The sequence below is a fragment of the Artibeus jamaicensis genome, unplaced genomic scaffold (genome assembly GCF_021234435.1).
Source record: "Artibeus jamaicensis isolate MK-2021 breed Jamaican fruit bat unplaced genomic scaffold, CSHL_Jam_final contig_465, whole genome shotgun sequence".
In the NCBI taxonomy this organism is placed as follows: domain Eukaryota; kingdom Metazoa; phylum Chordata; class Mammalia; order Chiroptera; family Phyllostomidae; genus Artibeus; species Artibeus jamaicensis.
In genome coordinates, this window is record NW_026521843.1 from 4,732,748 (window position 1) to 4,746,073 (window position 13,326).

Consider the following 13,326-nt stretch of genomic DNA (forward strand, 5'->3'; position numbering starts at 1 on the left):
TCACATGGTCTGGCAATGAATGGGAGCCAAGATGTTTACTAGGTGAATTGGAGAGTTGAAGAAAGGAAGGGAGAAAGAAAAGGAGGAAGGAAAGAAGGAAGGAAGGAAGGAAAAAAAGAAAACGATGGAAGGGAAGAAAAAAGAAAAGGAAGGAAGGAAGAAAGAAAAGAAAAAAGGAAGGAGGGAAAAAGGAAAAGAAAGGAAGAAGAGAAAGAAAAGAGAGAGAGGACGGGAACCAAATGGAAAAAGAGGAAGAAAGCGAGAAACCAAGCTGTTAGCAATGGGTAAACATTGAGCAACTGGACTGAAAAGATACTGTTTATAAAGCCATTGTTGGCTTTCTTCCAGGCTTCACAGCGATTCCAGAAAGTTCTCCAAACATCAGGTTTGAAGACACAAAACAGCTCAGCAACTGCTGCTTGTCTTCAGGTTCTTGACCAACAGGGTATTAATGAGTAATACATTTGCTTGGGGTGAACTCAGGAAGTCAATGCCCAAAATGCTTCTCACTGGTCAGCTAGTGAGCGAGTAAAGCACCCAGGACTTTATATACAGTGTGCAAATGTTTAAACCAATAACTTATTGAGAAACTACTTTCCGTGGTGAGACTCCCAGGCATCATTGATCCAACCCACTCAATACATAGACTCAAACGCTAACCCCACAGAGTGGGTGGGGATGGCCCACTCATGACAAAGACTGGCTTTAAGCATGTTAACCAAGATCCAGTATAAGGAGGGGTGAGGGGGGAACTTGTCATAGACAAGCGTGTTCTTTCTCCTTAATCTCCTTATCTCAAGAATTCTCCTTGTCCTTTCAGTTCTGGTTGCAGTTCACTTTAGGTCAAAGGAGGTCTTGATATGCAGACATGTGGTAGGGGGAGGAGAATTGGACTGGGTAATCAGGAGACCCGAGTTGTAGTCTGACACTTGCTACTGACAAAGACTCTGTCCTTGACTGAACTCTAACCAGGCTCCTCCTAGCCCTGTGCTCCGCGGAACCTCTAGATTTTGACCTTGGTCTATAAACTTGAACAAACACTAGCATGCTTTCTAACAGCACAAGGCTGCATCCCTAGGATGACCCTAGGTCCCCTTAAGTGTCTTTCTAAGAAAACTCAAGGATGCTCAAAGAACTGTGTGTCCCAGTGGCCACCTGGAGATAGGGCCCATCTCCCAGCCTCTGACTCCAATAAACACCACTTAGCAAACCCAGATGGGTCTCCCTTGGACCAAACTGCCCCTTCCTGCTTTGTGTATTTTCCCTTCCTTGACTCTACTGAGCCCCCTCTAGTCCCTCATTCTGCCTTTAAAGCCCCCGGACACCTGTGTGCAAGTGGAAGTTCAGTTCAGTACACACTGGATGCTTTTCCCTATTTCAATGACAAATCACTGATTAAAGTCTGTCCTTGTGACTTAACCTACTGTTGATTTTTTTAATCTTTGACACTACACACTGGCCAGGGGACCTTGGACCAAATGCCTCACCCCTCTGGGTCCTGTCGAAATCACAGTCCATGAGGATGTAGGCCTTGGGAGAAGAGGGGCACATGCTACCTAGCTAATGTCATAGGCAGTCTCGGTTTCTCGGATTGTAATACGTCTCCAAGGAGAACTTTCTGTGCTTCACAAAATATCATTTTGTTTTAAAATAACAGGTTTTAATTAAACAGTACAGCGGTACACATTCTTGGTAGAAATTGGAAAATATGAAAAAATATGAAGGAAAAGGATAATGCAAAGATAAGGAGAGAACCATTATTAATCTGTCAATGTGCTACCTTCCAGTACAGTTCTATGTACACACATTTATGAATATGTTGAGGAGCCTATTGTATATAGTTTTGAGCTTTTTTTTACTTATTACTTTTTTGTGAGCTTTTCCACCTTTTTAAAAGGATTATTTATTTACTTTTAGAGAGGGGAAAGGAAAGAGAAAGAGAGGGAGAGAAACATCAATGTGTGATTGCCTCTTGTGCACATCCCAGTAGGGACCTGGCCTGCAACACAGGCCTGTACCCTGACTGGGAATTGAACCGATGACCCTTTGGTTCACAGGCTGGTGCTCTATCTACTGAGCCACACCAGCGAGGGCTTACTTATTACTTTTTAAAAAAGCATATTTTATTGACTGTGCTATTTCAGTGTCCCAATTTTTTCCTCTTTGCCCCCCTCCACTCTGTTCCCACTTCCCTCCAGCAAACACTCCTCCCCTTAGTTCCTGTCCATGGATTATGCATGCCAATTCTTTGGCTTCTCATGTCATTAAATAGTCTTTGGAAACCTGATTTTTAGTAAGGGACTAGTAGAACTCCATCAAATAAAGTAACCACAATTAATTTAAACATTCCCCCCTTTTTGGCCCTTTCGGTTATTTTGATTATTTTTTGCTGTTCCAAAAATGCTGCTATGAGCAACTAAATACCCGCATATAGGCAGATATTTCTGATTTTACCAATGACAAATTAGAAGGGTTGACTTACTCAATTAAAGAGTCGGGGCCAATTTTAAATTGCCCTGTGGAAAGTTTCCAGCAATTTGTACCCCAGCAGGTCATGAGGATACTCACTGGACTTCATGACACCAACACCAAGTCACATGTAACAACCAGAGACGCTCCACAGCCCCTTCTCCCAACCAAATGGGAACTAATATGATGATGTGATATTCATTCCTTTGGTTACTAGTACAGTCAACATTTTTCTTTCTTATTGATTTATCATATGCAAATCTTCTCTTGTAAGCAGACTTTTGTATTCTTTGAACACTTTTTGAGGAGAGTGGGGAGTGGATATTCAGATTTTTCTTAGGTCTTTAAACGATAAGGACATAAAACATAGCTATGTTTGCTGTAGATTTTTTTGCCGTATTTTTCTTTTTTTATTGTTGAAGGTGTTTTGTTTATAATGTCTAAGGAAATATATTTTTAGGACAGAAGTCAAGTTCCCCGAAGCCAGGGAAATACATCGCTTCCCACCAGAAATACATTCTTTTGGTATTAGCACAGAGCTTTTAAAACAATAAACAGAAGAGTCACATCAGAATTGTCCCTCTTCCTTTTTTTTTCCTCTGAGGTCCAATTCTCAGCCCATAATCATTGCAAAAGCTACATTTTTCATTATTTTATTTCTATAGCTATTTATTAAACAATGCAAAACAGGAGTCTAGCCTTTTCTCCTGTCGTTGTCCTCGTGAAGTCTGAATGGTCCTTTCAGGATGGACCATTGCTGTTTCAGAAACACCCATGGGGACAAAACCACTGGGAGAGAGTCTTTCCTGAAATTGCCGAGAATGGGGACTGAGTCCCAAGAAGCAATGAATCCAATGTATTTCACCTCCCGCATCTTAGAACCCGAACTTTTCGGCATCGCCGATTTTCTATGTTAGTGCCCTTACCATTTTAAGCCTTTAGGAATAGAAGTCTACCTCGGACTCCTGGGTTTCCTGCTAACCCTGGAGCTCCCTTCCCTCTGCGGGCCCTGTGCGGTCCCTGTACGCCGCTCTGGCCGCGCCCTGTTCCGCACGCATCTCGGTGTCCTTTCCCGTTTCTACTTCCAGTGGGGAGCTCGGTCCTCACCACCACCGGTGTGTGCCCCGCCTGCCCGAGCCTTCCCACTGCAGACCCAGTGCCTCATCATTCAGTAAAAGAGAAAATAAGAGGCGCACCTAACATCCTGCTGAGATCTTTGCCACCAACATTTGGTCTGCACTTCTGGGTAAACACTGTGTACTCCACTGTCACTCACTTCTCCATTTAAAGTCACCGCTTCCCCGGACGGGCCTTCTTGGTGGCCGTGCAAGAGCTAATTCCATTCTTGCAGGAGACAGCAGTAGAGGATGCTTTCTAGTTTCCCCTGCTTTCGGTGACGCTCAACACTCGTGGCTCTAATTATACTTTTGATTCCTGTCTTAGGACAAATTCCTCAAGTGAGAGGCATTGTGTGAAAAACCATGTGAATACATAAACCTCTGGGCACACACATTAGAAATGATGTAAAAGAAAGCTAAACTTGATTTTTTTAGGTTTGCAGTTTCTACATTGAGGAGGAAAGGGTACTTTAAGACAGGGGCCTCCAACCTCCAGGCCACAGACCAATCCGGGCCTGTTGGGAACTAGGCTGCGCAGCTGGAGGTGAACTTGAATGTGATGTTCTTGAGTCATCCCCAACCCAACACCCCCCCCCCATGGAAAAACTGCCTTCTACTAACTGGTCCCTGGTGCCAAAATGGTGAGGACTGCTGCTTTAAGACATAGCTATATTCTGCTTTGTATTCTTTAGAATGTGTATTGACCCTCTGATTTTTTAAAGGAGTAATCGTTACCTAATTTCCTAAATGGGAATTTAGTGAGCAAACACAAAAGGGAAGCACTAACACGGCTGTCCAGACACTCCCAGCTGAGAATTACTCCCTACCCCAGAGTTCCTGACCCTTGACTTCCAGGCCTTTCTGCTCTCAGAAGTGACAGGACCTCCCCCACTCGGAAAACCAGGGAAGAGGAACTTCTCTGGTAACTGAGGGGAGCAGGGCGCCTGTTGGGGCACTGATAGGGGAGCTGATAGGGGCCTGAGCGATAAACAAGAGCGCAGCAGCCGCTGTGTGTCTCGGAGGAGAGATTGCTGGAGGGTGCTGTCTGTTTGTGCACCGAGGACAATTTCTGGCAGGCTTTGTGGGAGCGAGTTTGAGGAAGGACGGTCAGGAAAGGAGCTAAGGGCTGCCTTAGCCTTAGGCTGATAAAAACTCCTAACCTCAGATCTTCTTAGGATTCCCAGTAGGACTTTTCTCCAAACACGGTCAGTGACCTGCCCCTAAAAAAGCACAAGGCATTGGCCGATTTTCTGGTGTAAAAGATGCAACTCCTGACACACTGGTCCCAGCCTATCATTCCACTGTTATCTCCGGACTCTCCTGCTTCCTGCTTCTGACTCCCATCAAAGCCGTCCGCCCTGCACTGCCTCTGGGAGGTATCTCTGCTCAGGCACATGCTGTTGCTTAATGTTATGCTCTCGGCCTGGAAAGCCTTTCTCCCTGTCTGGACTCCCCGCCTTTACTTTCAAACGCCCCAGCCACATTCCTCCTTGCTGGCTCCGTAGAAGACATTGCTGTCTTTGATGTCTTCTGAAGAAGCCAGTCCTTACTTACAGCAACCATTTCACTGCCTGAGAGTTAGTCCTCCCTTGTCATCTGTGGACTCTTTGAGGGCAGCTCCTATGTGTGCCCTAAAATAACCCGTCTAATTCTGGGGCCTCCGGTAAGAAGACCTCGACAACGTGAAAAGCACTGAGTATTGAGGGCGCAGAGGGGAATAAATGGAAGGAGACTGTTAAGGGGCTGAGTCTCGTGTTGCCCCCAAATTCACATGTGAAGCCCTGAGATCCAACGTGACAGCTTTTGAGGGGGGCCTTTGGGAAGTAATTAGGGTTAGATGAGGTCATAAGGGCAGGGCCTCCAAAATGGCTTTAGGTGTCTTTATAAAAAGAGGGAAGGAGACCCCCACCTCCTCTTGCCCTCTCTCTCTCCTCCTTGTGAGGATGCAGAGAGAAGGCCGAGCTCTTCTCTCACCAGGAATGCAATCTCCCAGGACCTTGGTCTCGGGCTTCCTATTTCCCAGAGGTATGACAACTAAATGTTGTTGAAGCCATGGTATTTTGTTATAGCAGCCAGAGCAGACTAACATGGAAGGGACGATGTAAGACAGAGGGAGGAAAAAATACGGCTAATAAAATGTTTACTGCGTTGAATTTCAGCCACTGTGTCTGTTAAATGTGTAAGTGTAAGTGTGTTTGAAATTGGTGTCTAAGGCCTAGAGCTGTACAAATGTGTGAAAAATCCCATAACTGCAGATCACTTGAACTCTCTGGACTATCGCCCGGGGTCTGAAGGGAGCAGACAAGGCCTATGAATAGTGCACATAAGCCCAGGAGGTCTGTGTGCAAAAACCCATGCACAGGAGAGGCTGCCCGCCTCGGAGGACCACACTCCACATCGGCTTTCCTGCTTTACTTACTTGTTTCTTTGCTGTCTTGAGAAGTTAAGATACACTGTGTTTCCTAGAGCATATATTCATTTCTTTATTTAAGCATTACATGTTGTTTAATCACTTACATAAAGGGCAGTGCACCATTTCCTTTAAGAAATGGTGGTCTGATTTGCCGAAGTGTTAGTAGGTAAAAGGAGATTAAAATTCGAAGAGGGGAAGGACCGAGGGTGGGGAGTGGGGGTGGATGGGGGTGTGGAATGTGGTGGCGGGCAAATGGAGATAATTGTACCCGAACAACAATAAAAAACAGAAACAAAAACAAATTCAGTGCTGCTCAGACACATACCATTTGGGGCGTGTCAGTTTCTCAAAACCATCCGCAGACATTCTGCCCTTGAATGATGGGCGGGTTCATCTTCCCCAGCCCCTCGAACGAGAGTGAAGGGGCCATTCATCTTTATAAACATTTCAAAAGTAAACAGCAAACAGATAAGCAGAACCTGGAGAAGATTAAGGTGTTTATGAAACTGGGCTGCTTCAATAAATTGCAGTACACCCTGGAATACCTTGAATCTTGACTTTTTCGGAGATCTGGTGGTATTATTACATCAAGCTTCTTCTAAAAGATTCAAGGTATTCCAGGGTGTACCACAATTTATTGAAGCAGCCCAGTTGGGCAGCGTGAATAGTAGGAAAACGTGTAGCTTTTAATGGTGGTAACCTTCGGGGAGAAGAATGGAGTGGGTGTGGAAAAGCTTTTTTCGTGTGGCTCTCTCTGTACTATAAATACATATTCTTATACATGGACACATATATATGATTTTTAAAGTATGTCCATTGATGTCACATATAATGTATCTTAGAGGGGAATTGATGAGTCATTTTAGCTTCAGTTTTTGTTTTAACTTCCCTGTAGTAAAATATATATTTAAAATGAAAGAACCAGAAATACAGGCGAAGGAAAAATCTGCCACACTTAAAGACATAGTCTAGATTTTAACCTAAGAGTGGCTTCCTGTGTACTTCTCTGGCTTGGTTGCAGAGAACCACACTGGGAATGATATTAAGACACAGACTCGAGGATGCGGTCCCTAGAGGTTTCATCTCCAAGGGCCACGGCCAAACTCAATGTACCCGAAACAAACAAAGAACCGCAGCAATGCAATTTTGACGCACAGCCTCATGAGGGAACCACTAGCCACGTCAAATGCTGGGCTCCATCTACTCACCAAGTCATCAAGCCACCTTCAAGTTTGGGGTTAGAGTGTCGGGTCACCACGTTGAATCATATATATCCAATTCCCTTTTCTGACCCCGGGGCCCTGCAGTAGAGAAGAAAATGTGTGGGCTGTGAAGCCAGAACAGACTGGGTTTGAACTTGGGCCCCTTGGAGGTATTCCCTGAACAACACCAGAAAATCATCTGCCTCTCTGAGCTGTTTGTTACGCTTCCCCAACAACGCTGAGGAGAGACTCGGAGCTGCTTTCAACGTGTGAGACATTTAACAAAGTGTGAGGGACCCAGGGCTGCTCAGTAAGTGGGAGCTATTGTTATCTGTGGAGGCAGACACACGCCACTTGTTCACCTTTTTATTATTTTAAATGCTAGGCTGTCACGGCTGTGTTTAGCAGACACTAAGTAGAAGAACACTGGAGAAACCATAGCGTGGGGGCAGAGCTGGGACCCTGGGATGGTTCTGCTCTTTTAGACTGGCTTTCAGAAAGCCACTGTCAGACCTTTGAGGGGACCTTACTGATTCATCTTAAAGACAGCGTGATTTCATTTTAGATAACAGCAGCAAATGCAGTCCCCCAGACTGGGGACTGACGACCAATCACAGCATCTCAACATTGGAGATGTTGAGATGCTCACCTCCTGCCCAGACTCTGGGCTCCACAGGGCACTCAGGCACACTTGAGAAATCCTGCATTGAAATAGTGCAAGAAATACGCCGTGATACTGAAGGTGCAGCACCAGGGCTGGGAGAGACCTCGGGGACTGCCTACTGTTGTGTTGGTCACTGATTTATGCATCTGGCCATGGGAGCACCGGCTCCCAGCAACCTCGCAGCTACCATGAGTCAGGTATTGTGCTAATCTTTCTGCACCTACAATCTCCGGTCCTTCAGCGCCCATCACGGCAGCTGTCACAGCCTCAGCTTCACAGTCAAAGATCTGCAGTTCAGAGTCTCAGTAACCTACCTACCTGGGGTGACATTGTTCCCAAGGGGAGCGCTGGTGTTGGAAGTCAGGCAGGTCTGGTGCAAAATCCATAAACTCCTGCGGGGTCCCACTGAGTTCACTACATGCTCGATGGCTGTGGTTTGTTGGTGCCCACCGAATAGGGTTGTGATGTGGCAAGAGGCTCTGGGGCTCCTCGGGAAGGCTCCTCGGGAAGGCTCAGGCTCCAGAGAGGCTGTTGTTCTCGACCTGTGGCCTGGGAGCCGCCCTGGCCTCCGGTGTTTGAAAAGAAACAGGCCCCACCCCATCCCTATGCAGTGGATGCCAGGAGGTAACTGGGAGCCTGGGGGGAGGGGCTTGCATCCTTCCAGGCCCTTTCTGCTCTGATCTCATCCCTCTCGAGCTAAGGATTATCTTACTGTCTCATATTGCTGTCCCTCCAGCAGCTCGCTGTCTCAGATGAGAAATACTCCTTTTATTTTTTCTTCTTGATGTTTCTCCTTAAGAGAATGTGTGTATCAGATATCACTTGCATGTGATAGAGTTGACAGAGTATCTTCCGCCGCCTCCCTTGGTTTTCCACCCTGTCCTCAACTCCTGGCTGCTGGCCTACATCTGACCTGCACATTGCCTGGTCCCTACACATACACATAAAGTCCCCGACACGTGAAGATTCAGCAAAGGAAAAGTCCCGTTTCCTTTGCAGTGAGCACTGAGCTCAGGACGCAGTGGTGAAAGCAGAGAGGGAGGCAGGGACCAGCTCTCAGGGGGCTTTGGATGTCAAGCAAAGTGCCCAAGCTCTACCCAAACAAGCACAGAGGCCGCAGAGGGTTTGCCTTGGACTGAGTGGCTTCATCAGCTAAAGAAAGTCCCTGGAGGGGCTGTTTGAGGCTGGACAGAGATGCTCCCGTAACAAGGCTGAGATCACGTGGTAAACCGTGTTACCTTATCCCCTTTCTATCCCTGCAAACTGGTGGTGCCTGGTGCCTTGAAGTTACTGCAAAACAGCAAGAAGACCCTCTAAATGTGGCATCAACCACCAACAAAATGGTGAGTCAAATACAAGGCTGGGGTTGGGTTCGAGTTCTGGCTGGGAGGGGAAGGACCGAGAGGAGGTTTCCTAAGCAGGGGCTGTGGCTCTGAGCAGGGGGGCTCATGCTGTATATCGGTATCAGAGTTCTGATTTTCCCATCTCTATTCTCAGCGCTAGCTCAGTCTTTTTCCTCAGCTGCCACCACCCTCCCTGCTGTCTCAGGCTTGGGCCCTGAGGGACACGGGACCAGTCTGTCTCACCTGGCCCTCTGCAGGCCAAACAGCAGGCTCCTGTCTCCGGTTTAATGAGGAAAGCCCAAGTCAGGAAGGCTAGGGCTGAGATTTTATGGAGGCTCTGGGCCAAGTGGCTCAGCCAGGAATTCAGCCAGCACTGCCCTGTACCCAGGGGAGCTGCAAAACGCAAACAGCTCTGGTAAAACAGGAGAGCGATTTCCCCAGCAGGAGACAGGAGCCTTTAACGAGCTGAGTGAGCCTGTGCTGGTCCCACAGTCCTCCGTGCTGGCTAATTAGATTGCCGGCTGGGAGGAGCCCTTTGATGACCCAGAGGCAGCAGAGGGAGGCTCGGAGGGGTCGGAGTTGACCGTAATGAACAAGCCATCTGGTGGTTCTCAGGTGTTTGGGGAGCTGTCTCTTCCTTTTCTCCCTCTTCCTCTTCTTCCTCCAAGTCATGCCTCAAATCCCACTAATGACACAGTTTTGGATTTTTCAGAGAAGGGAGGATAGTCAAGTGAAGCATGCAAATTTTCCTGAAAGGATGGGATACACTTGCAATTATGTCATTTATTCATTTATTCATGTAGTCTTTCTTTTTATTGACCTATTTAACGTCTGTGCTGGAGTTTGGGATACAGAGATGACCTTGTTTAATGTTTAAGAAAGGGAGAAAATTCAAGTATACAAAGAATTACCCAATAATTAGGGAAGTGACCACAAGGAAGTGGCAGGTAGAGTGTAGTAGGTAATGAGGATACTGGAGGAGGTAAATTGGAAGACAGGACATGTGACTGGGTTTTGAAAAATAGATTACTTTTACTTTTTACATTGAAACAAACAAAAATGGATTCCCGGCCAACATGGAGGCATAGGTGGAAATACTGTGTCTCCTTGCACAACCAAAATTAAGGACAACAAAGATTTAGAAACAAAAACACAACCAGAACAAACACAAAATTGAACTGTATCGAAGAAGACTGGTAAGAGGGGTGGAGTCAGGGGCCAGCAGAGAGGGGTTGCAGCAGGAAAAGGTGGTGGCTGCCAGACCTGGGAGTGCAGGGGGTGTGGGGCTGACCGTGGTCACACATTCATGTGCAGATAAACTAGGCAAAAACGGGCAGTGAGACAGACTGAGCAACCCAGGTCTCCAGCACCGGGAAATGAAGCCTAAAAGCACTAATTGAAAAGGTGCTGGGAGAGACTCCTAGCCTCAGAGGAGAATTTGTTGAAGAGACCCACAGGGTCCTAGTATGTATACAAGCCCACCCACCTGGGAACCAGCACCAGAAGGGCCCAATTTGCTTGTGGGAAGTGGCAGAAGGGACTGAAATCCAAGAGAGAGAGGAGCAGGCACCATTGTTCCCTCTGTGACCCTGCCCCAACATACAGTGTCACGACCCAGCCACTGGGTTGCCCTGCTCTGGTGAACACCTAAGGCTCCACCCCTCGTACGTAACAGGAGCAACAAGACAAAAAAAAAAAATGGCCAAAACAGAGGAACAGATCAAAGCTCCAGAAATAATACAACTAAGTGACCAAGAGAAAGCCAATCTATCAGATGCACAGTTCAAAACACTGGTGATCAGGATGCTCACAGAACTGGTTGATTTTGGTTACAAATTAGATAAAAAAATGAAGGCTACACTAAGTGAAATGAAGGAAAATGCACAGGGAACCAATAGTGATGAAAAGAAAACTGGGACTCAGATCAATGCAGTGGTCCAGAAGGAAGGAAGAAACAACCAAACAGAACAGGATGAAGGAACAAGAATTTTTTAAAAATTGAGGAGAAGCTTAGGAACCTCCAGGACATCTTTAAATGTTCCAACATCTGAATTATAGGGGTACCAGAAGGGGAAGAGGAACAGCAACAAGTGGAAAACTCATTTGAACAAATAATAAAGGAGAACTTCCCCAATCTGGCAAAGGAAATAGACTTCCAGGAAGTCTAGGAAGCTCAGAGAGTCCCCAAAAAGGTGGACCCAAAGAGGAACACACCAAGGCACATCATAATTACATTAGCCAAGATTAAAATGAAGGAGAGAATCCTAGAAGCAGCAAGAGATAAGGGGACAGTCACCTACAAAGGACTTCCCATCAGACTGTCAGCTGATTTCTCAGAAGAGACCTTACAGGCAAGAAGGGGCTGGAAAGAGGTATTCCAAGTCATGAAATCCAAAGACATACATCCAAGATTGCTCTATCCAGTGAAGCTTTCATTTAGAATGGAAGGGCAGATAAAGTGCTTCTCAGATAAGATCAAATTCAAGGAGTTCATCATCACCAAGCCCTTATTATATGAAATGTTAAAGGGACTTATCTAAGAAAAAGAAGATAAAAAATATGAACACCGAAAGGACAGCAAACTCACAGTTATTAACAACCACACCTAAAGCAAAAGCAAAAGCTAACCCTCCATGTAAGCAAACTAACTTACGTGGAGGGTTAGCAGCAGGGGAGTGGGAGGAGGAGGGGGGAGGAGAAGGTACAGAGAATAAGTAGCATAGATAGTGGGGAGAAAATAGATAGGGGAGGGCAAGAGTAGTGTGGGAAATGTAAAAGCTAAAGAACTTATGACACATGGACATTAAGTAAAGAGGGGGTATACAGGGGGAGGGGGTGTGTAAAGTGGAGGGGAATGAAGGGGGGAAATGGGACAACTGTAATGGCATAATCATTAAAATACATTATAAAAAACAAACAAAAATGGCAAGATAAGAAGGAATTATTTTCTTTTTAATTAGAAAGGATATTTCAGAAAATTGGAATGATAGGCAGCAAGGTTAGATGTTTGGAGAAATCCTGCATTGGAAGAGATACAGTGGTTGGGAATGATGGAGGTGTGAGTGCTGACCCAAAGGCCACCTATGGCTGAGCCAGAAGCCTCTCTCCAGGTTCTGCCGGTTAGCAGGGGGCACAAGAGCATGGGCCTCTTCACCCCCAGAGCTGGCATTATTTGAGGCAGGGGCTAGTTGTGTGATTTTCATAGAAGGGATCTGTTATGGACTAAATGTTTATGTCCCTCCCTCAAATTTATACGTTGAAATCCTAACCTTTCAGTGTGGCTGTTTCTAGAGACAGGGCCTCTAAGGAAGTGATTAAGGTTGAATGGTGTCATAAGGATGGGATCCTGATCCAATAAGATTAGTGCCCTTAGAAAAAGAGACACCGGAGTTCTGACTCTCACCCTCTCTCCATGTGGACACACTAAGGAAAAGCCACATAAGGACATGGCAAGAAGGTGGCTGTCTAAAAGTTAGAGAGACATTCCTTTCCAGAAGCCCAATCAGCTGGAACCTAGACCTTGAACTTCCAAACTCTAGGACTGTGAGAAAATACATTTCTCTTGTTGAAGCCACACAGTCTATGGTATTTGCTTATGGCAGCCCAAGCAGAGTGCTTGGAACCTGTGAGATCACCCTTGGCTTTGCCCTGACCTTTGCTCACAGGGGCACCCTTCCAAGGCAAATCATCTTCTCCTATTTAAGATCACCTAGGCTCTGAATATTGTATCATCATTCCCAGCCTTCCCTTGAAGATGGCTGTGCATGTCCATGTCTTGCTGTGAAATTAGTGGTGGAAGGGAATCCCCTCCTTGTTAATATGAGGCTTAGTCAGGTTGCACAGTCCAGCCAATGGCTTCTGAGGGAAAGCGATGGGTGCTTTGTGTTGGAGCAGCAGCCCTGAGCATCACGGTGTGGCTCTAACGTTCCTCTGTGCCCTCTGCCCTTAGAGCAGTGCGTTCCCTGCAGGGACTGCTTCTTTAGCCCAGATCCCGGGATAAAGACACTGCGTGGGACAAAGTCACAGCTGCTGCAGCCCACACAGTGATAGCAGCCAACATAAACCACGAGAGAAACATCAACCGTTGTTGAACTTGGTTGTTTCTACAGCAAAACCG